The sequence below is a fragment of the Octopus bimaculoides genome, chromosome 1, assembly GCF_046866305.1.
Source record: "Octopus bimaculoides isolate indiv1 chromosome 1, ASM4686630v1, whole genome shotgun sequence".
Taxonomy (NCBI): Eukaryota; Metazoa; Mollusca; class Cephalopoda; order Octopoda; family Octopodidae; genus Octopus; species Octopus bimaculoides.
In genome coordinates this window covers 156,062,672-156,084,416 of record NC_142928.1, presented here as the reverse complement: position 1 = coordinate 156,084,416, position 21,745 = coordinate 156,062,672, and the positions used below count along the sequence as shown (strand labels likewise).

At 35.5% G+C, this 21,745-nt stretch overlaps 1 long non-coding RNA gene across 1 annotated transcript in view; it reads left to right on the top strand.

Annotated features, from left to right (window-relative positions):
* The first annotated feature begins 19,577 nt into the window (after positions 1-19,577).
* Positions 19,578-21,745, top strand: part of LOC149137812 (uncharacterized) — a 12,522-nt gene continuing 10,354 nt past the window's right edge. The window contains exon 1 of the long non-coding RNA XR_016240625.1: positions 19,578-19,784. This is a non-coding gene — a long non-coding RNA (uncharacterized LOC149137812). The remainder of the gene's footprint in view (positions 19,785-21,745) is intronic.

Genomic DNA, 21,745 nt, shown 5'->3' with positions numbered 1-21,745 from the left:
TTTGTTTAAAGTTTGGTACTTATTCCATTGATCTCTTTTCGGTCTCTTTTTAGCAAGCGATTAATTTACAGGGATGTAAGCAAACCAGCATTGGTTGCCAAGCAGGGGTGAGAGGTTGACAAAAACAGACACAAAGAGATACACATACTCACATAAACATATAATATATATAAATAGAGAGAGGGGGAAGAGAGAGACACACATGGACTTCCACACAGTTTCCATCTACCAAATTCATTCACAAGACAGTAATTAGCCTGGGAATATAGTAGAAGACACTTGCTCAAGACACAGCACTGTACAACTGGACACAAAGCTGCATGGTTACAAAGCAAACCTTTTAACCACACAGCAGTGCCTATAAAGGAAACATTAACAATTCAAAATTAAAATTCTCAAACTCATTAGAAATGCTAATCCTTGCAATCTCTTATTCCACATAATGATCTCAAATATATGTAACATAGCAGACATATACAAAACATTGGCCAAATATAACTATTTCTCTGTAGACTGGAAAAAAATTATGAACAGCCTAAATTGATTTTCAAATCTTATTGAGCTCTCATCAGAGGCATCTACATCATTTGACCAATCCCAGAGAAACAAGTGTTTAACTAATTAGTATTCTGTTGGTTACAATGACAAGGGTTCCAGTTCATCAGATCAATGGAAGAGCCTGCTCATGAAATTAAAGTGTAAGTGGCTGAGCACTCCACAGATATGCATACCCTTAATCTAATTCTCCGGGAGATTCAGTATGACACAGAATGTGACAAGGCTGGCCCTTTGAAATATAGGTACTACTTATTTTTACCAGATGAGTGGCCTGGAGCAACATGAAATAAAATGTCTTGCTCAAGGACACAATGCACCACTGGTAATTGAACTCATGACCTTATGACCGTTAGCCAAATACCCTAACCACTAAGTCACATGCCTTCACACTTTATTGAATATCAGCAGCCAATCAACAGGGATCCCAGTCCACACAGTATCAAGGTATGATATAATATATGTAAATCTATGTAGTAGACACAGAAGCATGGCAAATTAAACTATTTCTCCATAGACTGGAAAAATGATAAGCAGCCTTAATTGATTTTCGACCTTTATTGGAGTTTCATCAGATGTGTCTGCATATGATATTGCTAATCTGCACCAAAAGACTAGGTTTCATATTCAAGGCCAGGAAATACTTCATCCTTGATTAGTTGCTAACACCTCTACAAAGGTCGAGTACAATATGCAGAAGTATTTTTTATATACCTGACACAGCACTGATTCTAAACCTACAAACATCTTGGAACAACTAGTTGACTGGAAGAGATTCACTCATCAACATGCTACATTCAGTACAATAAATGTTATATCTTCTCTTTGTTGTCATTGTCATCAACACTGCCACTACTGCTGCTGCCACCACCACCACAACACTCAGTACAAATTCCATCCCTTCCAGATGCCCTACCAAGATTCAATTTACTTATTGATGCCATTACTTCATCTATTGAGGGTGCAAAATTTAAGGGGCCAATGATAGGTCTTTGTTGCATAGTATCAATCACTGTTTCATCCACAACTGACTCATGGTTTAGTAGTTCAGAGAAATATTCAATCCAGCAACCTGTGGTTTTTGTTGATTTATTAAATAGAGTGGAAGACTCCTTGGAAAGCAAAGGAGTTGATGTGGAGCTCTTAGGCCCATAAACTTGCTTCATAAGATGTTAAAGCTTCTTGCTGTCATTTGCATCGGCAGCAGCCTGAATATCACGAGCAAGATCTTCCCACCAAGTGTTCTGCATCTTTCTGAGAGATCGTTGCAGTAATGATTTTACACTGCTATAGTGGGCAAGTGTTAGATTTCACTGCACAGTTGAAAGTCTTCTGTGCAGCAATACATTGTAGGTAAAGTGCTTTACAGTCAATAGTCTCTGAACTTCAGCATCATTTTCATCAAACCAGTCTCTGTGTCTGGTAGTAGTATATCCTAGTGTTTCAAAGGCTGGATCAGTTTGAATGGGAAACGATGCCCCCGCCCCCATATTTGACGTTTGAAAAATAAAAGAACTATAAAAAAACCGCATTATTTATGGGATGACCCAGTATATACATGCGTATGTATATATAATTATATATATGTGTGTGTGTGTGTGTATATATATATGTATATATATATATATATATATTTATACATATATATATATATTTATATATATATATATACACACACATACACATATACATATATATATTCATACATATATATATATATATATATATATATATATATATATGTACATACATATATAAATACACACACAGAGATATGTATATATATATTCATATATATATATATATATATATATATATATATATATATATATATATATATATATATATATATATATATATATATATATATATATATATATATATATATATATATATATATATATATATATATATATATATATATATATATATATATATATATATATATATATATATATATATATATATATATATATATATATATAGATATATATATATATATATATATACATATATATATCCTGATTTATCAATAGCAAGATAGATAGAAATCAAGAGAACAATTAAGTGGTAGAGCACTGATTACAAAGAGCTGTCAAGTATTTTTGAGATTTTCCAGTACCTCTTAGCCTCTTATACATAAGAACATTGTTCAGATATATGTCTTTCAAAGCATTAGACATGTACTGTGTGCAACTGGTGCAAACATTCAATTAATCATTTCAAATACTCACACATAAATACACATCTTTAATGATACAGCTTTCTTTTCCTTTTATGTCAATGAGCCAATTCACCCAACACACTCACACAGAAGCACAGCATAAAATGTGTGTGTGTATCTTTATTTCTTTCATCCCATACGTTTTCCCACCTTCAAATCAATCATTACACACACACACACATATATACTAAAATATGTACACATAGTCTTTCAACAACATATGTCACCAAACAAATAGACTGTTCAGTAAGTTGGATCATGCCTATTTAAACCACTAACAATTACTAAAACGTGATCCAACCAATAAAATTTATTTTTGCTTAGAACAGTTTTGTCATGTTAACACATTAACATTTGTCGTGTGTTAAAGAGGCCAAGTGTTAAATAAACATTCAGTGATCACACTTTCTTACAAGTCTTGTCTGCAGTCACCATAATGTCAGGTAACAGCACAAATAAATGAGAAATGTAGGCAAGTTCTTGCCTCAAATAAGGAGAACTAGGTTGACACTCAACTTATTCATAGCTTTTTTTCAAAATAAAGATCTAAAAGATTATTAGTTACATTGCCATCCATATTATAAGAGAATTTGATCCAATAATGATTTTCAGCAAGTATCAGATGACTGGAAAATTGAGGACAATGTCTAGTTGAAAATCTTTGATAATGACTTATTTAAAAATTCCTGTTATGTCATCTTCTAAACTGATCTATTTAATCAAATACTTTAATTAAATAGTTTATCTAATGTAAAAATGGTCTTACTTAGGGTAACAACTGCTATTTTTGGTTTAAATCATCAAAGAGATTTGTCTCTTATAAGTAAAATTATAGTCAAAAACTTATAGATATCATGTTTATGAGTACAATTATAAATCAAAAGACACCTCAGCCATAACAATCTCATTTTTATTTCATGCAGCATATTTGTAACTGAATTATATTTTATGCCCTACTTCCTTTATTCACAAAATGTCTTTTACTTTTTAAAGATTGTAGGATTAGAATTTGAGAGAGATTTAGGTGTTATTTCTTGTAGATCAAGTAACTACACAGAAGCCTTCATCATTGGTCTTCTTTTATTCTTTCTTTTACTTGTTTCAGTCAGTTGTCTGTGGCCATGCTGGAGCACCAGTTTTAGTCAAGCAAATTGACACCAGGAGGAGAATATAACCTGAAGGATACTCTTTAAACAAAAATAGGAAGGCTATGGCATGAATGGTTTTGGTCATTATGGGGTTTTCAGTCTGCTAGAAAAAGCCAAATTGTCTTCAAATCACACTCAAGCATTTTTCTTAAAGGGCACTTTGTGTACTGTAGTCCAGGATATACTATTCCAAACAAAAAAATTTGGAAGGTCACGTCTTGAATGTTTAGATCATTGTTCTGATCTATTAAGACAGACCAGGAATTTAACAACAACAACAACAACAACATCAAGTAAATCTGGACAAAACAGAAGTGTCTAAATCAGGAGTTCTCAACCATTTTTTACCTATGGACTTCTTTGGTTACTATTTATTCACACATTAACTTGTGTAGACTGAACTATGTAAAATATTAGAGAAAGAAACCTAGCTGTTTCTTGTAATACATACCAATACATGCATATAAAGCAAAATTATTTCAAGAGCCCTTAAAATATTACTATGAATCCTCAATTACTATTTTGTTACATGGACCCCCCCAAAATCTTATATGGACAGTCAGGGGCCACATGGATCCCAGTTGAGAACCACTTGTCTAAATTGTTGGTGGGTGATACTTAGGAGAGGAGATAGTAACAGAACACAATGTGTGTGTGTGTGTGTGTGTGTGTGTGTGTGTGTGTGTGTGTGTGTGTGTGTGTGTGTGTGTGTGTGTGTGTGTGTGTGTGTGTGTGTGTGTGTGTGCATATAACAAGTGCCTATGGGAGATGAAAGAAACAATGTGCACAAGAAATTATTGAAGGTCAAGTTATAACATGGAGACAGAAAATATATCAAAATATTAATGGAAACATATCATAGAGTATTTGCAGAAGACAAAATGAAATTGTTGAGTTATGAGAATTAGCTGCTGCATATCCTTTGATCTCATTCAACCATTTCTTTTTGTTTTGGTAGCATTTAGTTCAGTTTGAGTAATGAGTATGACATTACTGCATTTGTGATGTCAAAAAAAATATATGAAATAATTATATGCAACAATGCAAAGCAAACATACGTACTGGATATGACGCACACCTTATTTTTTTCTATCTCCCACTCTATCTTTCATTTCACACTCCTCTCTGTAGCCTTTCCAGTTTTGTATGCAGTTTGCCACTAAGAATTCATGATATCTCTAATTAAATGTGGCTTACTGTTGGTTCTTCAAAGGCCGAGAATGACTCAAATGAGCTGAAGTTAAGAACTGAACCCAGCACTATAATCTACAGTACCCCTATGAGCCAATACTGGAGCTTCTGTGTGGTTACAAAAACTCTTTCAACCTTACTAGCTTAAAGCAAAATCTCTCTCAACTTTACTAGCTTTAAAGAAGACACATTGAGTAAAGTGAGTCCAAACTGCACTGTACCTATAAAAAAAGACAGGGGATGGTCATAGCTGGAATGTTATTGATCATAGGTCTGCTAAATCAAGACACATCTGGAGATAAACAACCAGCCAGCACTGTTCCAACTGTGTTCCATCAATGACCATCCAATTTTTTAGATATAGTGTACCCAATATGTTCTTATTAAGATGGTTATGGCATGATCTGAGTGAGATTTGCTTGCTATTTCTAGCAGTCAGACCACCATGTTGAGGTTTGCTTGATGACTCTTAAATATCATTTGCATACGCAAGGGAAAATGGTGAACTAAGCAAGATGTTGTATGATGGTGATGACGAGGAGGAGGGTGAGGTGGTAGTAGTGGTGGATATAGTGGTTGTTGTTAATGCAGCAGAGATGTTTTTCCTTAAATGACTACTGAAGGTGTATTATGTAGATAAAGTGCCAAATGACAAAGTCCTTTGTTGAGCAGAGACCATCAGAAAACTTCTTGATAACATAAGGAGACATAACAAGGTCATGTCCATTGGACATCATATGAAAAGAAAATACCTAGAGCACTTAATGACAAACAGAAAACTGAAATGATGAAGAAACCAGGAAAGACTGAGAAAGAAGATACTCGATGGCCTTACCAGCTGGATACAGATACACCAAACTAATAACATACAAAGTTGTATGTAGGACAGAAAAGGGTGGAAGTTTATGATAGCAAATACCTGTAGGTGTATCACATGAAAAAGAAGAATGTTTTGCTTCTTCAAAAGACATTATTAGTTAGTTCTAGGTAGTGAGCAGGCAGAATTGTTAGTACACTAAACAAAATGCTTAATAGCATTTCTTCTAGCTTTACATTCAGATTTCAAATTTTACCGAGGATCACTTTGCCTTTCATTCTTTTAGGGTCAATAAAATAAGTACCAGTTGAACACCAGGGTCGATGTAATCAGCTTACACCGTCCCCCAAAATTTCAGGCCTTGTGCCTATAGGAGCAAGGGTAACTATTTGGTTCTATATTGTAACTATTGCTTCTACGGTATTGGTGTTGCGAACTAACCTTAGGTAAGCTTGGATCAAGCAGATGTGATTGAAGGCACTTGAGCTATGATCATCTCATTCAAGACCATATTATCTAATGTAATTTCCCCCTTTTATTATGTTAATTGTTGTGTTGGTGGTCATGTGGAAAAAGTTACATTGATAAGCAAATATGGTTATGATTTCTGACTTAGATATAAGGTCATGAATTTGTAAAGGAGTGGGTAGGTGGTATATTTGATTGCATCAACTCCCTGTATAGAGATGATATCTTTATCAATCTCAAACGAAACCCAGCAGGAACTGAAATTAAAATCTAGATAGATGGGACAATGTACTGCAATTTATTTGTGGATCTGTCATGAGATCATCATTTTCACTTTTCTAGTTCTACTTAACTCATGCATAAGTCTATATTTAATCAATAAAGCAATTGTTAAACAAAGATGAGATAAGCTACAGTGATAATAGCTGTACAAATTTATGTTACAAAATCTATTAGACTTTATATAGCAAGGTGTAGGTATCTGTCAACAATCCTCTATGAAACAGAGAGAGAGAAAGAGAGAGATGTGTGTAAGTGTGTGTGCAAACTGATAAGAATAACACCTGTGCTTTAAAGAGTACATCAATAAGAGCTAAGAAAGGAGTCTATATGTGTTCACTGTAATGTTAGTCTTAAAAAAGAAACATACATTAGATAACAGAAAGAAAGCTACTGTGTGCACCACACGTGAAAAAAGACAGCATAGTCATACCTGAAATGCCTTTGATCACAGGTCTCCCTGATCTAAGCTGAGTAGGGGGCTAAACAACAAAAGTAAAATAATACTGCTAAAATTAAAAATTGGTATAACTTATGCAAACAATCTGAGTAAAGATTAATGATTATGTCATATGAAAGTTATAATATGCATCTACGCAATGCATAAATATGTTAAGATGTGGATGCAAACATTATTGCCAAGTTTGCTTTGCAACAATGAAGTCCTGGCTTTGACCCCACTATATAGCATTTTGAGCAAGTGTACTGACCATACAATCAACCTGACCCAAAGTGATTGAATTTTGAACAGATGGAAATTCTATAGAAGTCGATCAGCTAAACTATCATGCCTTGTCATACATACGCCAGTTTCTACCAGAGATTTACAAAGTGGGTAACTGCAAAATACTCAGTTACTTCACATGCCTTAAAATCAATGCGTAAGTTGTCCAGTTAATCAAGCAACTGGATGCTCATATGTTGAAATAAACTTGGGGGTATCATTATCAATATGTAAAATAAACTTAAGGCAGCAAGCCGGCAGGATCATTAGCATGCCAGATAAAATGCTAAGCAGCATTTCATCTGTCTTTATGTTCTGAGTTCAAATTCCACTGGGTCAACTTTGCCTTTCATCTCCTTTCAGGATCGATAAAATAAGTACCAGTTGAATGCTGGGGTCAATGTAATTGACTTATCACCTATTATCATCTCTGAAACTGCTGGCCTTGTGCCAAACTTTGAAAACAATATGTAAAATAAATTTAAAACAAGCTTACTGAAACATCGTTTATCTCACCTTGAACTGCAGCCGTGCTGGGTTATTGCCTTGAAGGACTTAGTCAAACAAATCGAACCCAGTACTTTTTTTTCAAAACTAGAACTTATTCTGTTAACCCCTTTTGCTGAACCACTAAGTAAAAGAGAAGTAAAATAAACCTACACCAGTTGTTACATGGTGGGGAAGGGTCAGGGGAACAAATATAAATGCAAACACACTAATTGGATGCCAATTAGTTTGAATGATGAGTATTACAGTTGTTCACTCAATAGAACAGCCTGCTCGTTTAATCATGGTATAAGTGGCTGAGTATTCCACAGACATTTGTATTGTTAATATAATCCTAAGGCAGAATCAGTATGACCAGTGTGTGATAATACTGACAATTAAAATTAAAGGTACAAACCATCATACCAGCCTCCACCTGCCCAATTTCTGTTCCAAGGTTTGGATTGACCCAAGGCTATGGTGAAAGGCACTTGACCAAGATGTCATGCAGTATGATTGAACCAGAGACCTCATGATTGTGAAGTGAACTTAACTTAACTGTGCATTCATCCATTAAAACATGTATCAACTATTTCATCATCATCATCAGTTGACATCCGTTTTTCCATGCTGGCATGGGTTAGTCTGTTTAGCTAGAGCTGGTAAACCAAAGAGCCGCACCAGAGTCCAGTCTGTTTGGGCTTGGTTTCTACAAATGAATGCACTTCTTAATGCCAACCACTCGAGAAAGTACACCGAGTATCATTTATGTGTCACTGGCACAGGTGCCTTTTACATGTCACCAGTATGGGTGCTTTTTATGTGTCATCAGCATAGGTGTCTTTTACCTGTCATCAGCACTGGCTACAATCACAATTTCACTTGGCTTGACAAGCAATCATAGCAAATTGCCAGGAGACTCTGAGCTTGTCATTGCCTCTATGAGACTCAACTACCAAGGACCATATTTCACTACTCCATCCCAGGTCTTTCTGGGTCTACCTCTTCCACAGGTTGCCTTCAAAATTACAGATCAGCACTTCTTTACACAGCTGTCCTCACCCATACATATCACCAAAAAAAATAAAATAAAATGATAACATCAATTGAATCAGCTATGGCTTTCTCACTGCTACATAAAGGGCCTCTCTATAACATTTAGAGTTTCTGATACCCAATTTCTATGAAATTCATCAAATTCATTCCATTATCATGTTTATTGTTATACTACTCTTTCTTTTGCAATCTTTTAGAATTCATTTGTTGCCATTCATCCTTTGCTTGTGTCCAGCCCAATTACATGTCAACAATTTTTATACATTTCACAATGTCATTTAGTTCTTTGCTTGTTCGCAGATGAATAACTTTGATAAATTTGATCAGGTTGATATACTTTTATGATTTCCTGTTCAACATTAGCTTTATGCCTTATCAAAAGAAACCAATATCAGAATGGATCATTTTATCATATATATATATGATTGTTGATGTGATCTTTCATCAAACAGACATATGGATTCAGAGATCCATTACTTCAGATGTATACACTTGTACTATTGTGTCATTGTGTTCGAAAACATGTACTTCTAAGTGTTCACATCATTTTTGCTTTCTTTACTGTGTTTTCTATGTATGCTATGAACATAATAGAAAGTTTCTGGTACCTTTTATCTTGTGTGTGTGTGTGTGTGTGTGTGTGTGTGTGTGTGTGTGTGTGTGTGCAAGTGAGCAGGCGCACGCATGTGTGTGCAGTGTTTATGTTATTTGATATGCTGATTGGTTGGGTTATTTTTTACTTCTTTGTTCTTTTTCTGGTTTTGTTGGTAATAAGAAAGAGATCACGAATTTGGTAGTTGCTAATTTTAGTCCATTTGTTTGGAGCCAGATGTCTGTGTGGTTAATTTGCGGTTGGAGTAGTTGTGTAGTTGTGCAGCTATGTCTAAAAAAATGATGTGTGAATTCAAAGGCAATAGTAATGTCAATTGCACATGAGGCTGTGTAAACGTTTTGTGGGTAGAGGAAGGACATATAAAGATTTTGTAGGTAGAATCTAGAAAGAATGAGTGATATTCTGTTCTGAAAATACAGATTTTAGATTAAAAGTGTTATTATGTGTTCTATATAGACTTGGTGACCTGAGAAACAGTTCAGTCATCATGTTTTGTATTGTTATTCCAGGAGGTGGGGAATGGAGTCATTGATGCTGATGGTAATGGTAGTTAAACTAGTTCACATATGGGATCAATAGATCATGTATTCTTTGTGTGAGGTTATGAGTAATGTGATAGTTGAGTATAGTAGTGTGAATTCATACTGAGAGATAAAAAAAGAAACATATGACTTGACAATGTTAAGGATGTGTTATCTAAGGAATTTAGACGTAGAAGAGATGGCGACAGGCCTGTGAAGTGCTGATTTAGTTTGGTCTATGTTAAGTTCATGAATTGTTAGGTAGTAAGAAACTCTAAAGAGAAGTGAACAGCAGAAGGTCTTCAGAGAAGAAGCCCTACCCATGCAAGCCCTTAATTCCTTGCATCCTAAGTGTGCTGGGCTGTATTCAGGCCATGACTCCTGGATTCCTCTTGGCCGCCACTTTCTGTGCTACTGTTTGCATCGCAACCTTCCTAGAATTATACCCACTTTTTAAGATTCTGGAGATATTCAATAGCAGTATGAGTAGCTGGCAGGCCTAAGTGTATGACTGCAATTTTTCTGAAGTCGGGGGCTTTTACATTTTTGGAATTTTCTATTGCTTTCTCTGATACTGGTAAAAGGAAAGATCCAAGATTATGGTCTGAGTAAAAGATACATTGTATTCTCTCTCTCTCTCTCTCACATACACACATGCCTCTCTCTCACCTGTCTCACCCCCTCTCTTTCTCCCTACTCCCTCTCTATCCCTCTGTCACTTTATAAGGAAAGTGACTTTGAAAAGGTATTCAATGATTGAATTTGCTTGCTGTTACTGTGTGACAATTGTCATGAATATCAGACTCTTAAGTAATATCTCTTTCTCTTTCTCTTTACTTGTTTCAGTCTGCGGCCATGCTGGAGCACCGCCTTTAGTCGAGAAAATCGACTCCAGGACTTATTCTTTGTAAGCCTAGTACTTATTTTATCGATCTCTTTTTGCCGAACCGCTAAATTACGGGGACGTAAACACACCAGCATTGGTTGTCAAGCGATGGTGGGGGGACAAACACAGACACACCAACACACACACACACACACACATATATATATATATATATATATATATATATACATATATACGACAGGCTTCTTTCAGTTTCCGTCTACCAAATCCACTCACAAGGCTTTGGTCGGCCCGAGGCTATAGTAGAAGACACTTGCCCAAGGTGCCACGCAGTGAGACTGAACCCGGAACCATGTGGTTGGTAAGCAAGCTACTTACCACACAGCCACTCCTGCGCCTTATAATATACGTAAAAATATCATAGTATTATCAATTACTACAAAATTCAATGAATGCAGAAGGCTGTTTCCATTGATATTTATATTAGACAACTCACTGTCACTCATATATACACATATCCACCTGTACCTGCCACTTGCAATATAAAATTGTGTTTACCGTAATTCTTATTTCTTTTATCAAATACTTGTTTCAGTCACTGGATTGTGGCCATGCTGGGGCATTGCCTTGAGGAGTACAATTGAATACATTAACCCCAGTACATATTTTTTAAGTCTGGATAACTCTATCAATCTCTAGTGCTGAACTATTAAGTTATGGGGATGCAAACAAACTAACACTGATTGTCAAGCAGTAATGAGGGACAAACAGAAATGCATACACATACATGTGTGTGTGTGTGTGTGTGTGTGTGTGCGTAGATGTATATGCACTAGTGGTTGTAAAAGGCATCCAGTACACTCTGTAAAGTGGTGGTGTTAGGAAGGGCATTCAGCCATAGAAACCATGCCAAAATAGACAATGAAGCCTAATGCAGCCCCTGCACACACCAGACCCCATCAAACTATCCAAATGTATGCCAACATGGAGAACAGACATTAAATGATGATATCTATCTATCTATCTATCTATCTAAACTGGCAACATGACCATCCCCAAGTACAACAATATATATAGGCGCTGGAGTGGCTGTGTGGTAAGTAGCTTGCTTACCAACAACATGGTTCCGGGTTCAGTCCCACTGCGTGGTATCTTGGGCAAGTGTCTTCTACTATAGCCTCAGGCCAACCAAAGCCTTGTGAGTGGATTTGGTAGACGGAAACTGAAAGAAGCTTGTCATATATATGTATATATATATGTATGTGTGTGTATATGTTTGTGTGTCTGTGTTTGTCCCCACCAACATCGCTTGACAACCGATGGTGGTGTGTTTACATCCCCATAACTTAGCGGTTCGGCAAAAGAGACCAATAGAATAAGTACTAGGCTTACAAAGAATAAGTCTTGGGGTTGATTTGCTCAACTAAAGGCGGTGCTCTTTACTTCTTTCAGAGTAGATATATATATATATATATATATATATATATATATATATATATATACATATACACACACACACACATGCGCACAAGCACACACACACACACACACACACACAACAGGCTTCCACATACTTTCTGTCTACCAAATCCTCTAATAAAGCATTGGTTAGCTCAGAGTTGTAACAGAAGACACTTGCCCAAGGTGTTGCACAATGGGATTGAACTTGAAACCACATGGTTGTAAAGTAGGCTTCTTAACCACACAGCTGCACCTATAGGCAGCCATGCTTATGTCACTTTTTTTTCTTTAAATAGTGATGACCTCCCTGATAAATACAATGAGTGACATCATCTCTAACTGGAGCTGAGCATGGTTGTTGCATAACTTAAAATTATTGTCACATATTAATTAAGCAAGTGTGGTCATTGTTAGTTATTGATGCTGCTAATTACTTTCTCTAAAGTGTACTGTTTTCTTGGCTTAGACACAATAAAATTACCAGTTTTCTATTTTTCTATGGTTTTTCATTGTTATTTCCTTGTTCAGTTTCTTTATATTGCTTTGTGGTGTAAGTTCTGGGGGTAATGAGATGATGTTTCTACAGTAATTTTTTTGAACTGTATTATGTATTGCAGTATTTGTCGTGTTATTGAATTCTGGCATCAGTGTATCTGTTTACTGGTCAAAGTGGTTCCACAAGTAATTTTGAAAGTGCTTGTTGTTGTTATTTCCCCGCTTGATCATCTCTGGTCATCTACTATTTTGCATATCAAAAACTACATTGTTCAATATATCCTTCCTTTCTTTTGTATGAATGTAGGATGTGATTCAAGGATGATTTCTAGCAAACCAAGCAACTGCATAGAGGCTCCATCATTGACTTATTCATTGATGTTAGCACTGTGGTGATGATGATGACGATGATGATAGTGGTGGTGGTGGTGGTGGTGGTGGTGGCAGTGGTGGTGACAATGATGATGTGATGATGAAGATGGCAAGTGAAACAGTGAAACAGAGGAAAATCTGGAAAATCATGTTTGTATTTTATAAAGTTGGTATTTTTGCTGTTATCATTATATTATGTGCAACAAGTTCATTGTTGAAGCTCCAGATATTAACAGAAATGCAACAGGGGTACTTCCTGCACCAACCACTGTTCCTAATCTTTAATTTCCAGAACATTGGTCTTCTGGAATCTTCTCTCTACTCATATCTTTCCCTGGAATCGATCTTACCAGTCCCAGAGGGCCTGCAAGCGTCATGAGTTCTGCCCATTCCTCCAGACTCTAATATCCAATATTCAGGGCTTCATCATTCTTGAAGAAGGAACTCCTTCCACCACTGCCTGTCTCTAGCCAGTCGTGGCTATGTAGTCCTCAGTTAGCAGGTGACAACATCTCGCCATGTCTTTGGTCAGTCTCTTGCTCTTCTCCATTGTCTTGGTGTCCATTCTATCACATTGATTGTCCATCTGTAGTCCGTAATCTTTAAGTCAAACAATGTGGACAGCCATTTGTTGTCCTTCAGTTGCGCAATGTAGCCAGCCCATCTATATTTGTTCTTCTTGATAGTAAAAAAAAAAAACACCTACAGTCTTTTATGTTATACTTTGTTGTGATTAAAGTTATGATTAAGAATGTTTTTTTTGGGGTTTTTTCCGTGTGTGTGTGCTGAAGTGTTCTTTTTTTTTGACATACTTATTACCTGTTTATTGCTGATTAATCACCTTCAAATTTTTCCTCCCCACCCTTGTTCAATGTTGATTTGCATTTATGCATTTTTCTGTCAACATTCTATTGTTGGCTCAGCATTTAAACCATGAATAACCTATTTTTTTAACTGGTATGTTGTATTTCAGATTAAATTTTACAATATACATTTTTTTCCTTTAATGATGGTGAGGAATAAGCTGAAAGAGTTTTGGTTGCAAATTCTAGCAGACCGGGTGATAAACTTATAGTTAGCTCATTAACTTAGAACATTTTTTTCTTATTTTTGATCTAAAATATCAATATGAATTAGAGATAAATAATCAGGTTTAAACAAAATCACATAAAGCAATGTCCTAGGGACCCTGTATGGAAGGATCCTTCATAAATATGAGCAATTCAAACATTTTTGCTGGGAATTAAATGAAAGACATCAACAGAATTCTTTGCCCAGGGTTGACTTCAAGCCTTGGCCTTGCTAGAAAATAAGAAATAACTTTAATCACTGTAAAACAATAACCTGTACATATTTCCCTTCATTTGCATCTGTTATTTATTTATTTTTCCTTTGTGAGTCAGTCAGGGCCTGTGAGACTGGTGGGATGGACGGAGGAGCTAAACTCTGACTGGAGACCTGACCTGAATGCTAACAATAGATTTAACTGATATGTGGTAGTGGAGACTCTTTAATACTAGCAGGTAGCTTCTCTAGTGCTGATGGCATGATAAAATGCATGCATTCCATGTTGTAAAGTGACTAACAATAGGAAAGGCATCCATCAACAAAACAGAAACCCATGCCAAGATATCACAATATACATAACGAAGATTGGTGATTTTGTCTGTTGTTATGTATGTCAAATAATGATACACAAGTATCAAAGCTTTGTATGTGAACACAGTCATCCACCAAAACCGGTAGGAGAGAACAGCAATGACACAACAAATTAATTTTTGTAATAAAATGTCACCTATGGTGGAAAATTAAATTTCAACTCACAGAACTGATATTTATCTTAGATTTTTTAAGAGATTAAGTTGAATGGAAGAGTCTTTTTCATTGGGGTAATACATTACACTAGTGTGCATTAACTTTCAATAAGATTGTTTTCCAACCTTAATCAAATAGACTTTAAGAGATGATATCTTTGTTCAAGGACACAATGACTTATAAATGTATGAACCATATGTCAAATTCCTACAGTTTCCTCCTGTACCAGTGATTCTTATCATAGGTAATAATTCTTTCTACTTTCTACTATAGGTACAAGGCCTGAAATTTTGGGGCTTGGGTCTAGTTGATTACATCAACACCAGTGCAGAACAAGCACTTATTTTATCAAACTTGAAAGGATGAAAGGCAAAGTTGGCCTCAGTAGAACTGGAACTTAGAACGTAAAGACAAACAAAATGCCCTAAGCATTTTTCCCAGCATGTTAACGCTTCTGCCAGTACACCACTTGGAGGTACTGTGATCTCAGAAGAGAGTAACAAATGTCAAGGGGGACAAGTAGACACTGTATAGGAGAAGTGGGCACTGGATGTTTAGAGGGGTTATGATTTTCATTATAAAATATCTAAACCAGATATAATACTTGCGTTAAAAATAAATCTATAGAGAATACAACATTGGGTTATCAGTGACTGATGATGATGCACCAAAGTGAAATATAATTTCATTATATAAGTCCTCATTTTCTTTAATAATTTTTGAACAAATTTAACATAGGGAAAACTGGTCCATGCAAAACTTTAAATGGAGGCACATACTGGACAGAATACTGAAAATAAAACATAGATAATAAACTTCTGTGCAAAATTGGCTTTGGGTTTCTAAATTGATTTAAATCTGTGCTGTTGGGCTTCTTTTTTTTTTTTCTTTTTTTCTTCTTCAAAACATGGTGAGAAGGCATCTGGGAAATGCCAATCTGTGAAAGGGTATTGAGTTAAAAATAAAAAGGTTGAGAACCACTGCACTATACCAATTGTACCGGTAATATTAAGCCTCTATAAAACACTTTGTGTACTCCCACCCTACAAAATGCCATCAAACCTAGAGTATACGTTTACATTCAGGTTACACCAACAACTATTTTAAACTTACTTTTATTTTTATATATATTTTTTTTTTCTGTACTTGGTCATAGTGACACTGTTTTTGAAGATGGTGTTAGCAGCAGAGAGAATTTATTGAAAATCAAAACAGCCATAAGGAAGATGATCTGTTTATTTGCGTCAAAGATTTCAACAGAATTTCTGCCCTCGTTTTGCTTACTTATAGACAAAGTAACTGCAATTAGAAATATGCACAATTTATTACTCATAGAAACACAAGTTATTTTTAACTAGTATTCTCAAGTCATTATAGTACCTGTTGGAAGAAATATTCTCCAAAGCTCACTAAACAGCTGCCTAGATCTATAACATTGTTTGAAAGAAGCTAATTTTCATAACAAATGCGTCTGTTACAGAATATATTTAGCAAAGTGTTGAAAGGTGAGTAAGAAGGCAATAAGAAGCTCTAGCTGAATGCAGTGTAGAAATGTAACAGACAACAAAACTGGCAAACTGCTTTGTGGAAACTGATCAACTCTCCAACTCTGTAAAGGCACATAACATTAAAGCAGTTCCAGAAACATTATACTAAACTAACAGGTTAGCTAAATCCTGAATTTTGAGAAATACCATTTCAAAGTGTCAAGAAAACACAGAACAGAGAAATGTCAGAATAATATAAATATCTAGATGATTAAAAAAAAAATACAATGTAGAGATAATCCAGCATGAAAGTTAATCAATTTATATTGTGTGTGTGTGTGTGTGTGTGTGTGTGTGTGTGTGTGTGTGTGTGTGTGTGTGTGTGTGTGTGTGTGTGTGTGTGTGTGTGTGTGTGTGTGTGTGATACATGCTTTTACGTGGCATTTGATGTGCTGGAAATAGTAGTTAGATCTCCCTTAAATCATATGCGACTATCTTAATACAAGAAGCACACTTTAGATAATTTAGTCCTAAATTTTCCCTAAAAAGATGGTATGGTCACAGAGAGAATGCCTTTTGATCATAGGTCTATTTGATCAGGGCTGATTTAGAGTCAAACAACAATAATAAGAAGTCTTAAATGATTAAAACAATCATATCAAGTATATAATTTTGTACAGGAAAAAAAACTGAACAAATGAGCATGAACTTACTCTCTTTTACTCTCTTTTACTTGTTTCAGTCATTTGACTGTGGCCATGCTGGAGCACCACCTTTAGTCAAGCAAATCGACCCCAGGACTTATTCTTTGTAAGCCTAGTACTTATTCTTTCGGTCTTGTGTGCCGAACCACTAAGTTACGGGGACGTAAACACACCAGCATCGGTTGTGAAGCAATGTTGCGGGGGACAAACACAGACACACAAACATATACACACATGCACATATATATATATACATATATACGACGGGCTTCTTTCAGTTTCCGTCTACCAAATCCACTCACAAGGCTTTGGTTGGCCTGAGGCTATAGTAGAAGACACTTGCCCAAGGTGCCACGCAGTGGGAATGAACCCAGAACCATGTGGTTGGTAAGCAAGCTACTTGCCATACAGCCACTCCTGCTTTAGGCTGCTTTCCAAATGTCAGCATTTTTATCTAATTTTAAAGATAATTTCCTTGAGTTATATTTTTGTTTTGGCTCTTCTTTAACTAAAATTAATTTATTTCTAATTTTAATCATTTATTTCTAATTTTACTCCTTGTCTCCATACACACACACACACACGTGCATGTGCAAATACCATTACACTTTAATGATTTTAATTATCTCTGACTATATAGATTTAATAATAAAAACAAAGCATGTTGTCCACATGTAGCTAGAAATGGAATGAATACATACTCCATGAAATACAAATAGTGTGAGCAAAGACCTGGTCATGCAAGCAGCATTCTGTACAATCTAGTGTAAATTTTAATAAAATAGCTCTCTTGGTGAAGACACCAAGAATTACAGATCAACAAAGGAGCTTGTAAGAAATCACTTGAGCTTCTAGAAATAACAACTAAATTACCATCTTAAAATGTGGACCTATTCACACTCATCATTATTATGATCTTCATCATCATCATCATTTAATGTCCGTTTTCTATGCTGGCATGAGTTAGGAATTTGACTGGAGCTGGCAAGCCAGAGAGCTGCACCAGACTCCAGTCATCTGTTTTAACTTAGTTTCTATGATTGGATACCCTTCCCAATGCCAATCACTTTACAGAGTGTACTTGGTGTCTTTTATGTGTCACCAGCACAGGGGTCTTTTACATGTCACTAGCACACATACCTTATATGTGTCACCAGCACAGGCTACAACCTAATTCTGTATTTCACTACTCACAGTTTTGAACTGCTAAACATTATTATTGCACTTCCTTCATTTGAATCTTAAACATTAAAAACTTCATTCATACATTTCTATACATACATACTTTTTTGAATGCCCATTACTCCGATAATTCTGCCTTTTTCCAGTTACACTTTTTCCATGACAGTAGATAAATTTTTTATTCCACAACATATTTGGAGTGGCTTCATACAGGGATAGTGTGGGTTCAATCCTCGATTGCCAAATTTCACTTAACACTTCCACAGCGCTTTTCTCATGGTATAACAATAGTTTTTCTGTGAATGACAGCAGTTATACATTTCCCAGGTGCCTTCACTAAGCAGAATAATGTCTTTGCCTCTCGCCAACCTCTCTCACCAACCTTTAATAATCTCTCCCTCCTCCAGCTGAAAGGTTTTTGGACATTTTTGTGATGGAAAATACACCTTTTGTGGCAGTTATAACGAAATTGCTTTCTTATATCAGAGTAAAAAGGTGTTTCAATAGAATATCTTTACCCCCAGAAATTACCAGGTACACCAACACTATTCAATTTTTTTTTCTCTGTATTTTTCTCCTTGTTTCTGTATTCTTTCTGTTGAAGAGCGTAGCTCGAAACGTTAAAGACTTTCCGTATTCCCGAGCGTCATACTAATACATCCTTTTGTTGTTTACACCACCTGTCCTCGTCTGTTGTTGTTTTTTCGTACATTCTCCCATATATATATATGTATGTGTATATATATATACATATATATATAATGGGCTCCCAAACAAGGCATTGGTTTGCAGATACACTCACAAAGCATTGGTTGGCTTAGGGCTATGGTAAAAGACACTTAATCAAAATGTCACACAGTGGAATTGAACCCAAGACCATGTGTTTGCAAACCAAACTTCTCTGCCACACAACCATACCTGCACTAGTTTGTTTAACTCTAAACCTATTGATATGATACATACAAAGAGTTTGTCATGTCATTCATAAAGAGAGAGAAAAAAATTGTCAAGTTCTTTCAGCTCAAAAAAATGTGGCAAACGTTTTCTATCTTTAACTGAGACATAAAAACACACACTGTATAGAAAATGCTGGTTTTATTTCTTTACTTTTTTTTCTCTCTATCTCTATCTCTTTCTCAGTCTGTCAGGTTTATTGAAATACAACTCAAATAGGAATGAGCATTTAGAAAACAAGGTAACTTCAAATCTATTTCTTATATATTATTTCTTCACCAAACAATAAAACAATCATACTGTATCACTATTATAAGTAGTATCAACAAGACTGACATCACACCACCAGCAATAAGAACATAACAGATTTCAGGTGTATATACAAGTAAGTTGATACCACCCAGTTTCTGGTTTACCAACAATAATGCTTTACTCACTGTGAAAATAATCTTGCATTGCAAATGTCAGCTTCAGCTGCAGAAATATTGCATGCAACTCCTACCTATACATATTTTCATGTTGTCAGCCATTACAAATCTGTAAAAGAAACGCATGAAAACAGTTGGCTCAAATCTAGAAGTAAGTATAGCAATGTGGTTGAGAAGGTTCTTTACAACATGGTTTTAGGTTCAATCCCACTACACAGCACCTTTGGTAAGTGTCTTTTAACACAGACACCAGATTGACTAATACCTTGTGAGTGGAATTTGGTCAGCTGAAACTGTATGGAAATCTGTCGTGTATGTGTGTGTGTGTGTGTGGCATGAATGTGTGTATGTGGCATGAATGTGTGTGTGTGTGTACTCTTTCTCTCTTTTACTTGTTTTCAGTCATTTGACTGTGGTCATGCTGGAGCACTGCCTTTAGTCGAGCAAATCGACCCCAGGACTTATTCTTTGGAAGCTTAGTACTTATTCTATCGGTCTCTTTTTGCCGAACCACTAAGTTACGGGGACATAAACACACCACCATTGGTTGTCAAGCGATGTTGGGAGGACAAACACAGACACACAAACATATACAAACACACACATACATACATACATACACATATATATATATATATATATATATATATATATATATATATATATATATATATATATATATATATATATATATATATATATACATATATACGATGGGTTTCTTTCAGTTTCCGTCTATCAAATCCACTCAGACACTTGCCCAAGGTGCCATATATATCATTACTGTTGTTATATAAAGCAGCGAGCTGGCAGAAGCATTAGTAAGCTGGACAAAATGCTTAACGGTATTTCACCCATCGCTATGTTCTGAGTTTAATTTGAACTCAGAAGCTAAAGATGGACGAATGCCACCAAACATTTTGCCCAGTGTGCTAATGATTCTGCCAGTTCACTACCTTGCTCTCTACAAATACCACAACCAAATCTCCTCTCAGACAAGCCCTTGTAGTTTGAATTCTTTGGACACCATAACAACACACAAATGTGATTGTAACAACTAACCAGAAAAAATTCAAAGACTTCATTATCACCACAACAGACTGACACAGTAGTGGAGTCCTAATCTATGTAATTAATTAGCTGATCAGTTAATGAATAAAAGACAAAGTTGCAGATACAATTGAGATATTGAAAGCATTAGATTCTGTTGATTAACACTATAGTTACTCAATTGAATTAATCAAAACGGTAGAACAATATAAGTTTCAATAGCTGGCCTCTTATTGTAAACAGCTAAAATTGCATGGATATAATCAATACAGAAACAATTACAGATATCTCAAGACTTGAAAGTAACTAAGAGAGTTCAAAGTTAAAACTGCATAGAGTTAGCTTGGTGATATTAGTTTGGGTTTGTGCCAAGAGTATGATGAAATTATATTCATTGAGATCCTGGATCATGATGCAACAGCACCCATTGTACCTATCTTAAAATGACATAGGTTGTACTTATTTAGCTATGGTGAAAAGCATTCCAGCTCTAACCGTACCTTCGCATTTTTTGTTTTTGTTCGTTTTTTTTGTTTTTTTCGCAGGTTTAGTGTGCCCTGGATTACATTTTTCAATGTGTCAGTTTCCAAGATGATAGTGTAATGAGAGTGATTTAGCTGCTGTTTCTAGCAATATAGAAATATATCAAGGAAATCTTTGGAGCTCTAGAATTGTTAAAAAAAAAAAATTAAAGATTCCACCCACCCCATGATATAGAGCTCCCTTGATATTCATGTGTCATTAGTTCAGCTGATGTAAAGATATACATGTATTTGTTTAGTGAGTTAGTAGACTGAAGTAGCAAAAAAATATTTCTTTTTTTTTTTTTTTGCAAAGAAAGATTTCATATTTTATCCTTCAACTTTCA